Genomic DNA, 17,920 nt, shown 5'->3' with positions numbered 1-17,920 from the left:
CACTATCCTCTACATTTATGTATACCAAATTTCATTGAAAGCCCTTCATCCGTTTAGGCTACAAACGAACATCCATCCATCCAGCTACATTTTCGCATTTATTATATTCGTATGATAAATAATTAAAAACTAAGATATTATTTATGGATTTTATTAGAAACTGGCTGTTGCCCGCGACTTCGTCCACATTGAATTAAAAAAATATAAACACTAGCGTAGCTTTTTAATTGTGAAAGAATGTTTGAAATCGATCCAGTAGTTTTTGAGTTATTTCAATACTTACAAAAATACAAATCTTTCCTCTTTATAATATTAGTATACTCGTAGATAGTATTGATTATAAAACTACTTTTGGAACAATTTTAATTTATAAATCATGATTTATTGTGGAAAATATGAACAAGGTAGCCATTACACTCGTATGTGTAAATTTGTTTGTTCAGTACAGCGATAAACGATAGACGTACAGAAAGAGTGCGAAAGTAGACAGGGCCGTTATTCTATGTTTGCTAAATAAATGTTTATACGAACTAATAAAAACGCGATAACGTATGTGCAACGGAGATAGTGATGGCCGCTGTTTTAATCGATATATATTAGATTGGATATTTATAATACTTAACAACTGATATACGAAAGTTTTTCGAGTCCTTATATGAAGAAAGTTATCAAAAAATGTAGATATAGGAGGTTTACATAATCCGATTATTTATTCAGATATAATGTCAAGGTTGTGTTCGTTATCGACAATCGATATGTGAGTCGTCACATCACTAACCTAGGGCAGGGCTAGTTATCAGGTGCAGGAGATTGCGAATGTGAAAATATCAACGCTGATAAGGTGTGCCGAATTAGACTAGATTACAATTTACAGGATAAACTAGTTTCAGTATTTGCTTTTTGATCTAGGATTACATCGCGACGATGAACTCTTTACCGTATCTAAATGTTATTTACATTTGAAATACTAAATAAATTACATTTATGGCTTTTTAGTTGTACAATGTACAATTACGTGGTAATAAACTGTTCTATATTTAGCAAATTTTATAAAAAATCTGGATAACGTACTCTCTTATATAGATTTACATAAGACTAGTTGCTCGCAACCTGTGTCAGCGTGTAATTAAAAAAAAATTGAAATCGGATGTATTTCAATACATATAAAAATACAAATCTTTCCTCTTTATAAGTAAATAAAAGTATTTTTTAGTCTTTATTAGTAACTTCCTTCTTGAAGACGGAGTAAATTCCAATTCGATTTGTGTATCGACCATTTGAAAGACACGATTGATGAAATAGGTAAGAAGTTAATATTTTTCTATACATTATATTCACAAACGTTTTATTTAAAAGAGGAGGTTTGAATAGGTTATCATAGCATGCAATTAATTCTGAACGAATTCTGGCGTGTAAAGGGTAAACAAGCAGGTCGCAATATCGTCCGGTGCACAGCGCACATTCCCTTATAACATTAGTTATACACGAAGGAAGATCAATGAGGTAGTACAGTATAGCAGTGGAGTATTGCAATATCCTACTACACTGCGTCAAAGTTTAACCTTCGTGTGAAAGTGTCATTACGTCTTACTGCGCAGTAAGTCGCTAGTGTACTGCACACGCACTTTTGTTTACTAAGACCACCGGACGACTCTCTACTATTTAGTTAAACATTCAATTTGTATATAACAGTTGTCATTTTTTAAATATTTGTTGTTTACGTCGCAGTGTCGCATTAACAAATTGTTTGCTATACGAACTTGATGGTCAAATTCGATAACATAACCTACAAACAGATTTTTAGAATAGAATGCTAGTTAACACATGTCATGCTTTTATGAATTTCTCGAATGAGCTCGTTAGAGTATGTGGCAATAAACGTGTTAAGGGTCAAGGCTTATTTACAAGCTTTCGTCCGCGACTCTGTTCGCGTTGTATTACAAGAAACAACAAAGCAAGTAGCCTATGTGTCCTTCCAGACTATGCTCTTTAAACGCCTTTTAGGCTACAAACTCTATCATCCATCTAAAGTATGATTTTATTATAATAAAACAACCAAAATCTGTGTGTATAATAAAAATAAACAATGAAACTATTGCAGTTATTTTCATTAATTAGATAGAGGCTTTCGATCGAGGAGACACGTCCGCAACACTCAATGTAAAGAACAAACTCTTTAGCAAGCGAATTCATTGTTACACTTCCAAAAAACATTGCATATGAATTGAATAATTGATACGAAAGCAACGTAAGTTGTCACGTGTTATAAATGCATATGATTGTGGCATCATTGTCTTTAGTAATAAAGGTGATAATCGATTGTGTGATTGATATATTGTTTGTACCTTTGTGTGTTACCGTACTCTGAATATAATGGTTTTCGCTAACGCAACGTTCCGATTATTTTGTTGGTTAACTTTGAACGTACGAGGAAATTGTGTCCCCGATCACCTTGATTATATTTTAACAATGTTCAAATAGTTATGAAATCATTGTTTTATTAATAAGCTCAACAAATATTATGCCATCAAATAGGGCGAGGTTGTGCGCATGCGTCGATCATGAGAGGGCGCCACAGACGCATTAAGCCCTCCTTTTCGTATGAGTTTGTATCGCAGTTAGAAGGCGTAGTAGAAATCTCGCCCAGGGCCGTTATTGCTGAAACGCCCCTAAAGATACGTTTGTACCATATTCATACATGTATGCGAGTATGCTCATTTTTATTGCTCTGAAGGCCTGTCCCACCACTGGCTGATAGAGGTTCAGATAGCTTAAAAATGACGTCACTATCACATAAGGGAACAAAATTCATTTTTTATTTATTTCCATCACATATTCTACACGTTGGATTGTTACTAGACATTTTACAATTTGGTGGGACAGGCCTTTAATTGCTTAGCTACTTACAAATTTAATATTTATACGTAAATATTTATAAAAAATACAGACTAAGTAATAAAAACAGCAATTGACATGTTACTGGAAATATGTGTCACATCAAAACAATTGTAACTTAAATAAGACTTGGGTGGTCCAAACGTAATAAGTAACTACTGCCAACACAATTACAAACGTATTCTTGATAAAAAAATTTGATGATTTCGAAACAAGAGGATACTTGACTTCCTTCCTTTGTCATATCCAATATCTTCAGCGCATAGCATTATTAAGAAAAGTATTTTTGTTTAATTTTAATAATAGTAAGTTCATCAAAATATAAACTAACTAGCTTTTTCCCGCGACTCCGTCCACGTGGCATTAAAAAGAAAACTAAAGTAAGTAGCCTATGTGTTCTTCCAGACTACGTCCTACGTCTATGCCAAATTTCTTTCAGCCGTTAAAGCTACAAGCTCTAACAAATATCCATTTATCTTTCTACACATTCGCAATTATAATATACTAGCTTTCGCCTGCAACTCCTTCCGCGTTGAATTAAAAAAAAACAAAAATGAGTATCCTATGTGTTCTTCCAGACTATCCTCTACATCTATACCAAATTTCATTGAAATCCTTTCAGCCGTTTAGGCTACAAACTCTAACAAACATCCATCCATCTAAACGTTCGCATTTATAATATTAGTAAGAAGTATAATATTAATCAAATTGTTTTAGGCCATGGAATTTTATTTGCAATAGATTAAATTTTCCCTAATCAAGTTACAGTTTATTTAGTATTTGTTTCACTATAAAATCCCCGAACATTATCGGAAGCAACCGAATGCTAATTCCGCAGCGATAATAAGTACATTCGTTAATAGAATTAAGAAAAATGCTGAATAAAAATAATACGATTTAGTAAATAAAACATTTAATTTAAATTAAGTATAATGTTTTTTTGTCCAGACAGAAGGATAATCTATACATATAATAAGATTGGAGTGTCTGTTTTTAATATTGAAAGAAAAATTCCAGATATCGGGAAGACGGTGTATTTGCGTTATGATAACGAAAATCGATTAAACATTTTTTGGCTGTCTGACTGTCTGATCGTCGTTTGTTCCGGGTAATCTAAGAAACGGCAACGGCATAGACAGGCATATAGGTTACATTTCTATCTTAATATTGCGTGGACGAAGTCTCTGGCAACAGCTAGTTACTAAATAACATTTTAGCGCTGACTACTGGCATTGCAAATTATTTATAAAATTGAATAATAACGGATTAACTATTGTTTTGAACTTAAAATTAATTAAATTGACGTGTTAGTCTAATTTTCCTTAAATAATAAAAACACAAATAGTCCTATATGATAAGTATATATGTTATTAATCTCATCGGTACAGTCGTAAACAACGCTTTATTTATTGCCTAGAAGTTTAGTTTACAACTAGCTGTTACTTACGACTTCGACCATATGAAATTTACAAATATAGTCTATATTATTTAGCGATAACGTATCTTTTGAATGGTAAAAGAATTCGGCTCGTTATTTTTTTGTTATTCCAATACATACAAAAATCCAAAAATACAGATCTTTCCTCTTTATAACATTAGTATGTAGTGTGTAAAAGTAATAAAAATAATGTAATTGTAAGTAGACAGTGTTGCGCTCGACTGTACTAGCTCTATCACTGGCAGACTAGACGAAACGTCACCCAACAGGATAGTCTGCAAAAAACTCGAATCGCCAAACACATACAAAATTACTGTACTCATTTTATGCAATGTACCGATATAATGAATTTAAATAAAAAAATAACACAAAACGTAATATGTCTATAACTACCTTAAAAAAAAACTTTAAATACTATGTTTACATAACATGCGCTATCGCCCGCAAACTTCGTTAATGCTTTGGACCACCCGTTACGTCATTTTGACAGCGCGGAATTTGAAAAAAGTAGCCTATAATATGCCCGTCTATGTTAGCTACCCTTCAGTGAAAGTTCGGTCGAAATCGGCTCAGTTGTTTCGGAGATTACCCCGAACAAACGCGGCTTGTGCACTGATAGACAGTTTTTTTTAATGCGATTTTCGTGATCATTAACGCAAATACTTCATCTTCCAGAAATCTGTAATTTTTCATTTGATATTACAAACAGACACTCCCATTTTATTATATGTATAGATAGAAGATATCGTGCTAATATTATAAATGTGAAAGTTTAGATGGATGGATGTTTGTTACAGTTTGTAGCCTAAACGACTTAACGGATCTCGATGAAATTTGGCACAGATGTAGAGGATAGTCTGAAAGGACACATAGGGTACTTGTTTTGTTTTTTTTTAATTCACGCGGACGGAGTCGCGGGCGACAGCTAGTAATAAATATAGCCTGTGTTACTCGGTGATAATGTTACTTTCCGAACAGTGAAAGACTTTTTTTAATCAGTTCAGTTTGCAAAGCCTATTCAATGCAAACAAACAATCGAATCATACCTCTTTATAATGTTAGTTTGCATTACGTCCAGGAATTTACTTGTAATTAAGGACATAGGGTGGAGGACATAAGGGGGAGGACATAGGGTACTTGCTTTTGTTTTTTTTTAATAATTTACTCTACTTTAACTTTAACAGGATAAGTAACATGTAAATAAGGCGTGATTATAATAAAAATATGTCATGGAGATAATAGGTAATATTTTGAAACAAATCAGTAGCGGGATTCAAAATGGTTAAGTGATCCCTAAGTGATCAATTCACGACACTGGGTGCTGTAAGTCCTCGTAACCGAGCGCAACATATCTAGATGTAGAGTGAAAGAAAGTGGGTTGCAATCCAAATATCAATCCATTATTAATCCATTTATGGATTGGTTTGATGTTTAGTTAATTTATATCAAGAGGTTATTTTATACGATTGAAGTTTGCGTAGACACATAATATTGAAGGTTATATTTATTTCGTTTTTATTTTTTCACTAGCAGTGAAATTCTGCCCCAAACCGTTGTTAGATGTCTCTTTTTAATAAAAAAAAATAGCAGTTACAACACAATGAGGAATATGTTTCTATACAAATGAGGGTAGTGGGAACTCACCCTTACATGGAAGTACAACAAACTTAATCAACTAGTTAATAAATAATTTATTGTTTACAATACACGCTTTCTTCATTTTAGTAATAATATTTACTTTCGTCTCCCACGCAGTGATATGGGCCTTGACTCATGTCTTAACATATATGTACATTTATGCAAGCTCTATGTAAATAGGACATTTCGATAGCTGAGAAATCGAACATTGTTTTATAAAGTCCAGATATAAAAATTCATGCTAAGCTTTTTCACTAAATTTTAATTTATAATAAAATTAAATAAATGTATATAAAATACATAATGACACATTCAAACCACAATACTAAAATCGAAATAAAAATATTTCAAATTAATATCAAATCTTACTAATACTATAAATGCAAAAGTTAAGATGGATGTTTGTCAGAGTTTGTAGCCTAAACTGCTGAACAGATATTGAACACATAGGTTACTTACTTTTGTTAATTCCATGCAGACGGAGTCGCGGGCGAAAGCTAGTAACTTAATTATATTAACGCGTAGTCCGTTATCACGAGAAGCGCGACGCGAGCCTATGTAAGACCCCTAGGTATTGAACTTTGCAAGGACAAGGACAAATCTAGACGTTTGCGTTGTCATTTCTATTTGTGGCGGGAAAAATATTGTTTATATACGCACGTATAATGTAGGTATCCATTGGCTTTCTTTTATTAGTATTGTATTCATTATATGCTTTTGTGGCAAACATTTCAACTAATCTGGAATTGGTTAACTAATCTGTTGCCTTTAGGAGATAAAAACTGGAAGTGTATAAGGTTTGAAGTTTTAAAATTCTAAGTAAATAAATCTCATCGTGTATTTACAACTAACTGTTGCTCGCCACTTCGTCCGCGTAAAATTAAAAAGTAAAAAAAATATTTTACTCAGAGATAAATTACCTTTCTAACAGTGAAAATTTTTAAAATCGGCCCAGTATTTTTTGAGTTATTCTAAACATACAAAAATACAAATCTTTCCTCTATATTATATTGGTGTAGATGAATGAAATGAACAATTAAGAAAAATGGAATCTTTACACCGAAAATTGTATTTCTAAATTGAAAAACTGCAACATTTTTTTTTTATAATATAAGGTGGTAAACGAGCAAGCGGCCACCTGAATCCGCCAAAATGGCGAAGCGACCGCTGCCCATAGACATCCGCAATTGCAGATGCGTTACCTACCCTTATCCAACAGAGGAGGAGACGCACATGAAGAGAATATCTCCCCTTCCTATGGAAGGGGAGATATTCTCATCGATTGAACATCGATTGTTACCAATCTTACAAGATAAATAGTTAATAAACACTTAGATTTCAAGTAGTTACGTAAGCTGTATGGTTTAAACTAGACGTATTACTCTTAATTCAATAATATTTTAGAAATCGGATCGAGTTAGTTTAAGTTTTGCCAGTAACTGGACACGGGCGCGTTAGTCCATAAGTTAGTGATTCAGTTCTATGCGGATTATTCCCAAACGTCACCCCACTCTGTCCCTACGTGGAGACAGATGAAAATAAAAAGTTTCATCAGTCTCAAATTCTGCGACGAGGGGACGGTTGGAACTTATTATATTTTATAACGGTTCCATCTGTCACCTTATTGGTGATAGTGGAACTAAAGGGTGGGACGGATGAAATATTTTATTCTCTCGTTGGGACAGCGCGGGGTGACGGTTGGGAATAATCCTATACGCTTTCCTTAAAGTAATTATTTCAGAACGATGCTGTTGGTAGTAGATAATGCCAATAACTTTGAATTACAACTTAGATTTAATTATATATTAATAAAACTAATCAAGTTAAAAATGTATCATAAGTAAGCTTTACATTCTAGTGTAACTTAATGTATCTTGAGATAGGTTTATATTTTTATTATGAATTACTAGCTGTTTCTCGCGACGTCGCCCGCGTTAAATTAAAAATAATGAAAAACTTAGCCTATTTTACTGATAAATTACCTTTCAAATGGTGAAAGAATTTTTGAAATCGGCCCAGTAGTTTTTATATGAATCGAATACATACAAAAATACAAATCTTTCCTCTTTATAATATTAGTAAAGTTACCTAGATATAGTAGTGTAATAAGATCGTTTGAAAACATGTTTTTTTAGCGTTTAGATAATTGTTACCTTCATAGCAATTGAACAGATCGATTTAATGTCATTCAAATTTATTTTCCGTGTAAAAGTGACAAAAACAAATGAAAACCATGTGCATCATTATCTTGTATTTATCAGTTTTAAATATAACTCAGTTCTCGTGAATATCGAGGTTAGTTCGTTTTTCCAAAGGTTTTTTTAAATAGTTACTATGTCAGAATGGTTTAAATACATCTTGTTTACATGTGAATATTTCGATGTATGTTTGAAAAGCCGTTTTTAATACAAGAGAAAAATGAACTTAAATATTACACAGCCTCTTATCCTGAATTACATAATGTAAGTTATTTTTCATGTTTAATATTTTCATTATCGTGTATGTGTATTTTTTCAATATAAACAGATTTTCGCGCCATTTCTTTAAATTATAAAAACGTGTGTTGCCGACGTCGCGTCGCGACAACCGTACAGCGAGGTATCTCTGCATTGCTCTATAAAAATATGTTATCTTTTCTAAGAACAAGTAACGTAGCTATACAAAAGTTGTCATTCATCGACAACTAATAAGAGTGGCCGTAGAAAAATGCAAAATGAACGGCGTCCGTTGTCCTAAAACGAGGTTATCCGGCGCGGTCTAACACAATTTTTGTGCAAATAATATTATCATTTGGCACGACCTTGCTCCCAGCTATCACCGAATTTTGCTACTTCTAACGTCATAATTGATAACCGAGAGAAATAAAAAATACTACTTACCCGAAACCGCACAATCCTGTCGGCGGCACTGCACTTCACTTTAAAAAAAATAAACTCGTCGCAGATTAAAAAACTAAAATGTCAATTTGTTAGTTCACCGTTGTCGGGTCATGTCAGGCGCGTAAGTGCAACGTGTGTCGGCGTAGTGCTGCGAGCGTGGTGCTGCACATCGCGCGGTCGCCGGCAGTCGCCGACTGGCGGCGCGCACGCACGCACGCCCCTCGCGCGCCCCGCCCGCGCGTGCCGCACACCCCGCGCACACCCGCCGCGCACCCCGCGCACACCCCGCGCACCCCGCAACACGCCGAAAATGCGCCGCGTAAAAATATGGCGGGGGGCAACGCGTAAAAACTGAAGGGGTGCTTCGCGTTTCTCGCGCGAGGCTGTATGCTAATTAGGGTTGTAACGGATACATTTTCGCGTTCTCGACAGACTGAATTTTCCCTATTCAACTTTTACGTTATCTTGTTTACTACGTAACTTTCTTTTCAGGACCACTCAATGCGAAAAATGCAAAATTATAGCGAATTTCAATATCAACATAACACGTTCTTTAAAAATATTTCACAGTTAAGCAATAGATACTTTCAAATTACTTGGTAGCTTCTATTTGATTTCTTAGAACCGGGAGATTTGGAATTTTGAGAAAAAATTATCACGCACTCCTAAAGAAATAATAAATTTCCGCGTGGAGTTGGCGGTACGTTTCGCGACAACGTTTTCCTTTCGGCTCCTAAACAAGTACTTACGTACAGCCCTATGCTAATCCATCGTACACTCGCCCTTTTTTCCGGGGTGGGGGCTGGGGATGCAATTAAAAAGCCGCGCGTGCGTGGGGGACGCGATTAGGATGGAGACGGAGAACGGAATGAGTCTGTCACCGTTTTTTACTTTTTCCTAGTCTGGTGTTCTATGTGCGATTTCTCCCCTCGTAGATAGACGCGGAATCGATGATCGTCTGGACGGCCGATGTCGTTACCGCCTTTCTCTTTTTTTTTTATTTTGTTTTCACTCTTTTCCTTGTGTTTGAATAAATTAAAAAGGAATGATTCAATAGACTTCGAAGGTCTTATAACAGGAGCAAACAATAATTTAATTTTTATCCAACCAGGTGAAGACAAAAATCAAAACCGAATACTAAACAGTTTCTACTTTTAAAAATGACGAAAGCCGTTGGTCTTTGCTTTAATCTAGAAATTTCAATGTCATCACAATTACCAGTTACACTTAGCGACATACAAAGGATTGCTTGAACAGATTGAGAGACAAGTACACAAAGCGGGCGAGCAGAGCTGCGCGTAGCCAGGGGTCGTGCAAAGCTCAGCGCGTGAGTCTTGCAAGCTACGAGCTGCAACACGAGCTTTTAGCGCGCTTTCGGTGCGCACACATAACGACGATGCCACTATCGTTGTCGTTACTATTTTGTACTTCTCATTTCATACAATACAATCCGCTGTCGAAACAACCGTTTTACATAACTTAACTTTAACATGCGTAACATTTTGTCTTATAATTACGTGGTACATATCTACGTCATATTTAAGCTGTTTGAGGTTACTTATGATTGTTTATTGTTCAATTAGTTTTATTAAAAAATAAAACTTGTTTGTTTTACGAAAGTTCATTATTATTTAGTGGTTTTGTTATATTTATGTTGATAATTTTAAGAACAATTTCTTTTAATAATGATCTTTTTACCTTAATCAATTTATTTACATATAAACATGGTTTGCAAATAAAATTATTAATAAATAGTGACGAAGAACTTGTGGTAATCGGTGTTTTCTTATGTAACTAACTTACTCTAAGTATTAGTAGCAATATTACTCATTTCATACAAGTTGTATGAATATTCAGACCAGTAAGTTTTACTTACTAACGAAGTGTAATTTTGTTATCCTTCGTTATGTACTTATAACTATTTATGTACTGAACATGTAGCAAGGACTTGTATATAATTATCATTTGTGTATTTACTTCAATAAGAGCTTATGATTTACATTATGTTAAAATTTAGATGTGATAATACCAGCTGTTTAAATATTTATACTGAGTATGTTTGATATACGATAGTTTTAAGTGTCTGTCTAATTCAGACAGGGAAGGGAAAAATAAATATGAAACTGATGAGTTTTTTATCGATGGAATGCATAAAATAATAGAATACAGACAATAGGTTTTGCGAATCTTCGTTAATTAAGGTTGTAAAAATGTGTTATGTTATATCAGCGCTATATTGTAGGTTTTGCATGAGTGGATTCTTAAAAATTTTATGTAGTGGCCTTAATCAATTTAGTGGATACTTGGAGATAATGTAGCATTTTAAAGGTAAATGAATAATTTAATCAGTCCATTAGTTTTTGACTGAGAGCAATATAAAATAAAATGTCTTACTTTTTATAATTTTTATGTACAAGTAAATTAACTAAATACCCTATTTCGTATTGGAATAATAAGAACATAAACTTGTTCATAACGTTAGGAGAAAGCTATGTAAAAATAAAAACAATCTTAATTCTTACTTGTGTTATAAATTAAGTTTAGATAGATGGATGGATGTTTGTTAGAGTTTGTAGTTTAAACTGCTAAACGGATCTCTATGAAATTTAGCTTACAAGTAGAGAATAGTCTGGAAGAATGTATAGACCTGTTTTTGTTTTTTTTTTTAAATCCTACGCGAATGGAGTCACTGGTGAAAGCTAAATAAAGAGTAAATAAAATTATAGCTTGTCTTTTTTAAAATAGTATTTCTTCGATGTGTTTTACAAAGAAATGATTTTTAGTTCTTCTGTTCTGAGGAACAAGCTTATAATGACAAAATATTTAAAATTTGCAGAAATGTCTTGTGACGAGTTTAATCTGTTGAATAATCAATTTTCTTTAATTAACAAAATAATACTTTATGGTTTCACAATGTCACAACAATTTATGTATCCATAAAAACATTTTATCTAGAATTTACTTAGGATATTTGGTATTTTAATTAAAAATTTAATTTAATATGTCAAATATTGCAAGTTAAAAAAGTTACAATAATCCTTTAAGAAATTATAGTCAAATAAGATAGTTTTGATATAAACAACTAAACAGAAATAATCCCTAAAGATATCTAAATATTTTTTTATAATCATTTGAACATCGAATGCGGTTTAACCGTCACGAATGGTGCAAAATCCTTAGCTATTCTTGTGAACTAATTATTTATGCAGGTCGATCTAATGTCGAGGCCTGGGTCCGCGTGCAGCGCGGCTGGACCCTCCGACACTGTGCGATCACCACTTCGCTATTAACATCATAATAGTTTACTCTACAAAGGGTTGCAATAATTCGTAGGACAAATTAAAATCGTAACATTACGCACATCATCCTTAATAACAATAGTGCAAACTTTAAATATCTTTGCATATCCATCGAATTTAATTTACAATTAAAAAAAATAAAACATTCGTGTGTAGGTGACTATGTTAGTTTTTTTTTCCCTAGCGTAATGTTATGTGATAGCACTTACCTCGTTTCTCGACCAGCTCGCTCGGCGTCAAAACGTAACAAAAACAATAAACAAAACATCAACAAATACACTACAAGTCAATGTCCGGTAAGGCAACACCGCGCCGGATAAACAAACTGAGGCCGCGTCGACGACGGCGTCGGCGAGGTGCACTAGTAAACGTAAAGAAAAACAACAAAAAAAAATATGTGCCGCGTGAAAAGTTCGTAGGCGAGACCGGACGGCGGGCAATCCGTCACGCGAGCGCGCCGGCCACACACGCACCTCACTAACTTTCGACAAACTTCCACCGAAAACTTTCGCAGACACGCGCTCGAATAGTTCCGCCGCGTACGAAGAAATTTAAAAAAAGCACCGAGACCCCGGAGTTTAAATTTAATTTTGTTTATTATTTTTTAATTGTTTTATTTTATTTTTGTAGTGCGAGGACTATGTTCTTTTTTGTCGGTGCGGCGTATCGGAAGCGTCCTCCCGTCCGGCCGGGTCCGGCGAGTCTGCAATATTAACGCGGGCAGCGTCCACCTTTTGTAATGAAACGTTCACACATGCTTCCGCATTACCGTACCGATGCCATCAATAATGAAGCCGGGCGGGTAAAAAACAAAACTGGGCTCCACTCCCGCCGAGGCGCCCGCCGACACTACAGCCTCCTCGTCAAAGATCAGAATTGCATATCTGGGTTGCGTTAATGAGAGGGGTGGGGAGTCGGTGGGGGGTCGAAAAAGTGGCACCGCTCGCGCGCGAATATAAATTCATCGCCAAAAAATCATTACGCGGGGGGTGGTATTACGGGGTTCTCTGCGCGGAGGTTCGTTCGTATAGTTTTTAAATCGGGCGCTCACTCGGCGGCGCGCCGCGGCGGGCGAGGGCCGCGCCTTAACTGATGCCGCGTCTCAGACGCTTGCACTTGCACTATGCCTTGATATCACGCATGCGAACGCACGCGGGAAACTTCCCGACTGCCCAATACATTACATTACTCACTACTCGCTGCCTACACCACTTCTCGCAGTACCTTCAGCACGTCTATGCAAATTCCTCTTTCGACGATCGTAATCAATTTGTGCGTAGGCAGCGGCACACTTCCGCGCACACACACACGCAAACCGCCACGTGTGTGCGACTCAAATTAAATCTAATACAAAATTGCGTTTTATGATCACGCTAGTGCGTGTAGGTGTGTGTAGGGGAGTACAATGCGAATTCGCGCCCAGTACACTCAGGAAAAGCTTTTCACATTAGAGGAAAAATAATTATATTAATTTACTTCGTACAAAAAAAACTAATTACTGGAAACTCTAATGTTTACTGAAACATTTCTATATGTAACTTTTTGTATGCAAACTTATTAAGAGTTCGATGTATCGGCCATTGTAGTCTTTTTATGCAAATTATATAAGTAAGACAAATCAACAAGTCTTCCGAGCTTCCACCATTTCATCGGACATAATTCACAGAGTGCTTTAACTGATCGCATACATTAGGTATAAATAAAAAAAAACCTCTCAAATTTCGTCCAAACTACACATTAAGGTAATGCGACGACTGTACTTTAAACACTCACACAAGTATAATGTTAAAAATGAATTACCAACACAGGCTCCGTTGCCTCCCTGCTACACTCATTTTCATTTCGATGTTTTTGGGTTTTTGCGCAGATGGGGGGAGAGCACCCCCACGCGGGGGGACGCCACCCTCGCCCTATGAAAATAGGATATATTTTTATGTTTTATTTGCCGGAAGCCCGTAGCTTAGTTGCATGTTTATTAGAACTTTTTATTAGTAGAAACAATACGGCGCGGGTTTTTTTCGCATTCTGCCGCTGTACCGCTATACGCTTTCGGTTGATTTGTGACGACAATTCCATCGGTTACAGTCACGGAAGCATTTCTTTTGATTGGCCTACAGTTTACATTTACATTGGTATTCGAAGATTGCATGGGCTCGCATCCTTTCCCTAAATATGAAATTCCAGCGACCGCGGCTCGCGACCGCGCCGGGTCATTACGTAAATTACGTTACAGCTACGACATTGTTTCTAAAATAATGGAATCGATTGTTTGACAAACAAATATGAGATTAAAATTAAATTTGAAAAACACTTTAAAAATTAATTGTCTCTTTCACAGAAATTTAAAGAATAAACTAAAAAACTAAATAATTTAGTTACATCTAACTAGCGCAAAGATTTATTAATTTCATTAAACTACGCATAAATCGCTAAAAACCAGTTAAGAAATCATAAATTACATACAAATAATTTAGCTTCTTATGCCCTAAGTGTTTTACAAAAACCGGGATAAACTTCAAATGAGAGAATCTAGTAAGTCAGCAATATTAAGATCTCAAAACAAATATAATAATAAAATTTAACCATTAATATGTTTTTCCATTAAATCCACTTTTAAAATAAACATTCATCTACATAAAAACAATCATTGTCTTAAGTCTGTTGCAAAAAAAACGTAAGAAATGTAATCCGAAAGAGAATCGTAATTAGTAGCAAGTATGACGGAAAATTAAAAGACGTTCAGTGTTTCCGCGCGACGTGCTACGCCGGGACAGAAGACGGGACACGACGGGATACGACGGGACAAGACGGGACACGACGTGAAAATAGAACTCTGCAACCGTAGAAGGGTCTTAGTTTTTTTCTCACTGGTATAAATACGAACGAAGTCCTGGTTACAAAGGCATCTTAAAGAATCATATCCTGTCTAAAGTAGAAGTTAACGAAGGATTTTAATTATTTCTATTGTATGGATTACGAGAGTTTTAGTTAATAACTTTTAATCAATTAAAACTAAAAGAACTTAATACTTACAATTTTCCTCTATAGAAAGTTCTGCCAATAAGTTAACAATAAAAAGTTTGGTTACTTAAATTGAAAAACTTTAGCTGACAAAGGTAGTAAACTACTTTACCAATCATTTAAAGAAATTACCTTTCTTTATAGTAAAACTAGCTGTTCTCGTGCGGCTTCATCCGCATGGAATTATGAAAATTTTACTTTATTGTTTACATTTGTCAAATTATCAATAGCAAATATCAAAATGACATGACATGACAAACCTTGGCAATCTTCCTTCCTTGATGTTGGCAGCAACTTATGGTCTCTTTCCCATATTAGGGTTTTTATCCAAAAATATTTAGCATCTCAATGGCGTGATAATAAATAGCCTTAAAGCGTGACGTAAGTGTAGGGCTTTTTATGAAAAAAAGGATTATTTAAAAATTTTCAGTAATTGCTGATATCTTAGGCAACAAAGAAGTGTGTCTTTACGCTTTATAATAATAATATAGATATCAAGAAAGATAACATACAAAATATAAACTCCTGACTCTCAAGTTTCATCGTTTAATATCTTAGTTACGTATACGTATTAATATTATTTAAAACAAATACACAATAAACACATACTGTTCTCGTCTACAAAGACGCGGAATTACAATAATTTTACTCAACCTATTGCATAATTTTCAAATCACTAGACAGAATATTCGTAGACGCGTAGCGTAGCGCTACGAATAGACGGCGCAATATCTTGCAGGAAACCCTTAACAAAAATAGATAATTTTTGTGTGAAAACATACGATGAATTGTACAAATTAAAACTTATCTAATATATCCGTTTTAAAACAAAAATGAACAAAAGCTCTTTAACTATTTAGATTAATTGACCAATTTAAAAAAAAAATTTAAATACCAATAACTAATCTCTACATTTTTGTTATAATTTTACATAGAGATACGTCTATTTGAATTCAGTTAGATGCATTTACAAGATAATTATTAATTATACACAATTTAATTTTATTCTTAAGCGTGTATTTATCACCTGTATCGAGGTAAATCCGTGTGCGATGTCTAGTCTGCGATAAAAAGAGATAAACGCATCGGATATGAGGAGCAGTCATTTTTCCACCAATCGGAAAATTATTGGAAAAACTAGCAAATGAATTTATTATAGCGACCGCGGGGTGCCTCCCTATCCCCCCCACAAAAGGGGTATTATTTTATACTTATTATGCCGATATCACATGACGGTTTAAGCCGCTGCACACAATGGCAAAAATCCACTTTCATTATAACGGAATCAAGCTCTAACCTTTTACCCTTTAACTGCATGCGATCCTATACAAGCTTTAATTGATCGCTTTTTATTTGATTGGATCCAGTAATAATGTAATATGCTCACTGGATTGTCGGCTTCATAGTTCTTATATTATAAATGCGAAAGTTTATATGGTTGATTGTTAGAAATTACCGCCTAAACGGTTGAACGAATTTAGCTCAAGGATAATCTGAACATAGGCTTCATGCTATTGTTTATTTATTAATTTCATGACGGAGTCGGGGGAGAAAACTAGTGTTCTATAAAAATGATATTAAAAAAAAGATAAGCTTACACAATGAAATGGTACAAAAAGATTTTGTTGAACTTATTATCTAGATTTTATAAGAAATGTAAAATTATTTAAAGAAAAAATATCTTACCTTGAGGAAATCTCCCGATGTTACCTGTAAATAGACAATACAATTAATTTTAAGTTATTATATTATTGTATACCCTTTATAAACTTATTTAAGTCACCAGTTGTACACAAATATTGATTCTATAAGCATTATAATTTGTACAAAGAAAAAATTTCATGATCAATTTTATAACCTAAAAAATGTATCTCAGTGTAACATATTTGTCCTCGCAATGTATGTCCTAGATATGCATAACATCTGTAAAATGTAAGATGTCGCCGGCTGTGCAAACGTAGTAATGTCAAGTCTATTAGACCGAGCACCTGTGTCAATTTAGACACGATAAGTGTTTGGTGGTGACGTTTTCGGGCAGAATTAGGCATCTATTTGATAATACCGCGAATCGCTTCTAAGTATTCTTTGCGAATGTTGAATATTTATTTTTTCGGAATGTTTTGGATACATGTTATGTATTAAATTTGTGTTTTAGGAATTTCTTCTTTCGATCTTCATTTATTTTCTGAGACCTTATAGAATTCATTTTTATAAGTGAAGTGGATTTTGCGAAGCAGAAATATACAGAGGAAAGGAAAGATTCTTTTTCTGTATCCCTTCCTCTGTCAATTGAAGGTATTGGCGTCACTTTCCTATTGAGGAGACTGGTTTCTCGTTTGCCATTTACTTTTATAAATATTTTACAATACATTTCAAAAACCTAGGTCTTTATAATCAGAATATTTGACTAGTTAAAGGTAAGTTAAAGAGTTTTTCTCTTGCGATTTAAAATTTAAATGCAGCGTAGTGTGGGGAGGCTAAGTTAGCGCTCCGTCGACTGTTTGCAGTCACTTTTTAAAATATTACCATGACACAGGAATTTGTAACGAGAAGAAAATTCAAAATTCGATGAAGAACGTTGATAAGTATTGAGTGTTAAAGAGAAAAGGTTTAATTTATTTTTGGGTAATATTTTATGGTAAGACTTTATTATAATTTTCATGGTCAGATTAACACGTTAAATTTTGTTGGTCGTTTAATAAATTACCGTAATAGGAATCTTTTAAGAGACCTATTTATGAAATATACTT

At 34.4% G+C, this 17,920-nt stretch overlaps 1 protein-coding gene across 4 annotated transcripts in view; it reads right to left on the bottom strand.

Moving 5' to 3' along the window:
- The window catches only part of LOC106108853 (broad-complex core protein), a 36,350-nt gene extending 19,459 nt beyond the window's left edge, over positions 1-16,891 (bottom strand). For 3 of the 4 annotated variants that reach the window (XM_013290143.1, XM_013290139.1, XM_013290142.1), the window contains exon 1: positions 16,857-16,891. The gene's annotated coding sequence lies outside the window, so the exon portion shown is untranslated. Of the gene's footprint in view, positions 1-8,850; positions 8,991-16,856 lie in introns of those variants that run through there. The other variant, XM_013290140.1, reaches the window with a different exon arrangement.
- Between the last annotated feature and the right edge of the window lie 1,029 nt (positions 16,892-17,920).

The sequence above is a fragment of the Papilio polytes genome, unplaced genomic scaffold, assembly GCF_000836215.1.
Source record: "Papilio polytes unplaced genomic scaffold, Ppol_1.0 DF821400.1, whole genome shotgun sequence".
NCBI lineage: Eukaryota > Metazoa > Arthropoda > Insecta > Lepidoptera > Papilionidae > Papilio > Papilio polytes.
This window is presented reverse-complemented; position numbering and strand designations above follow the sequence as displayed.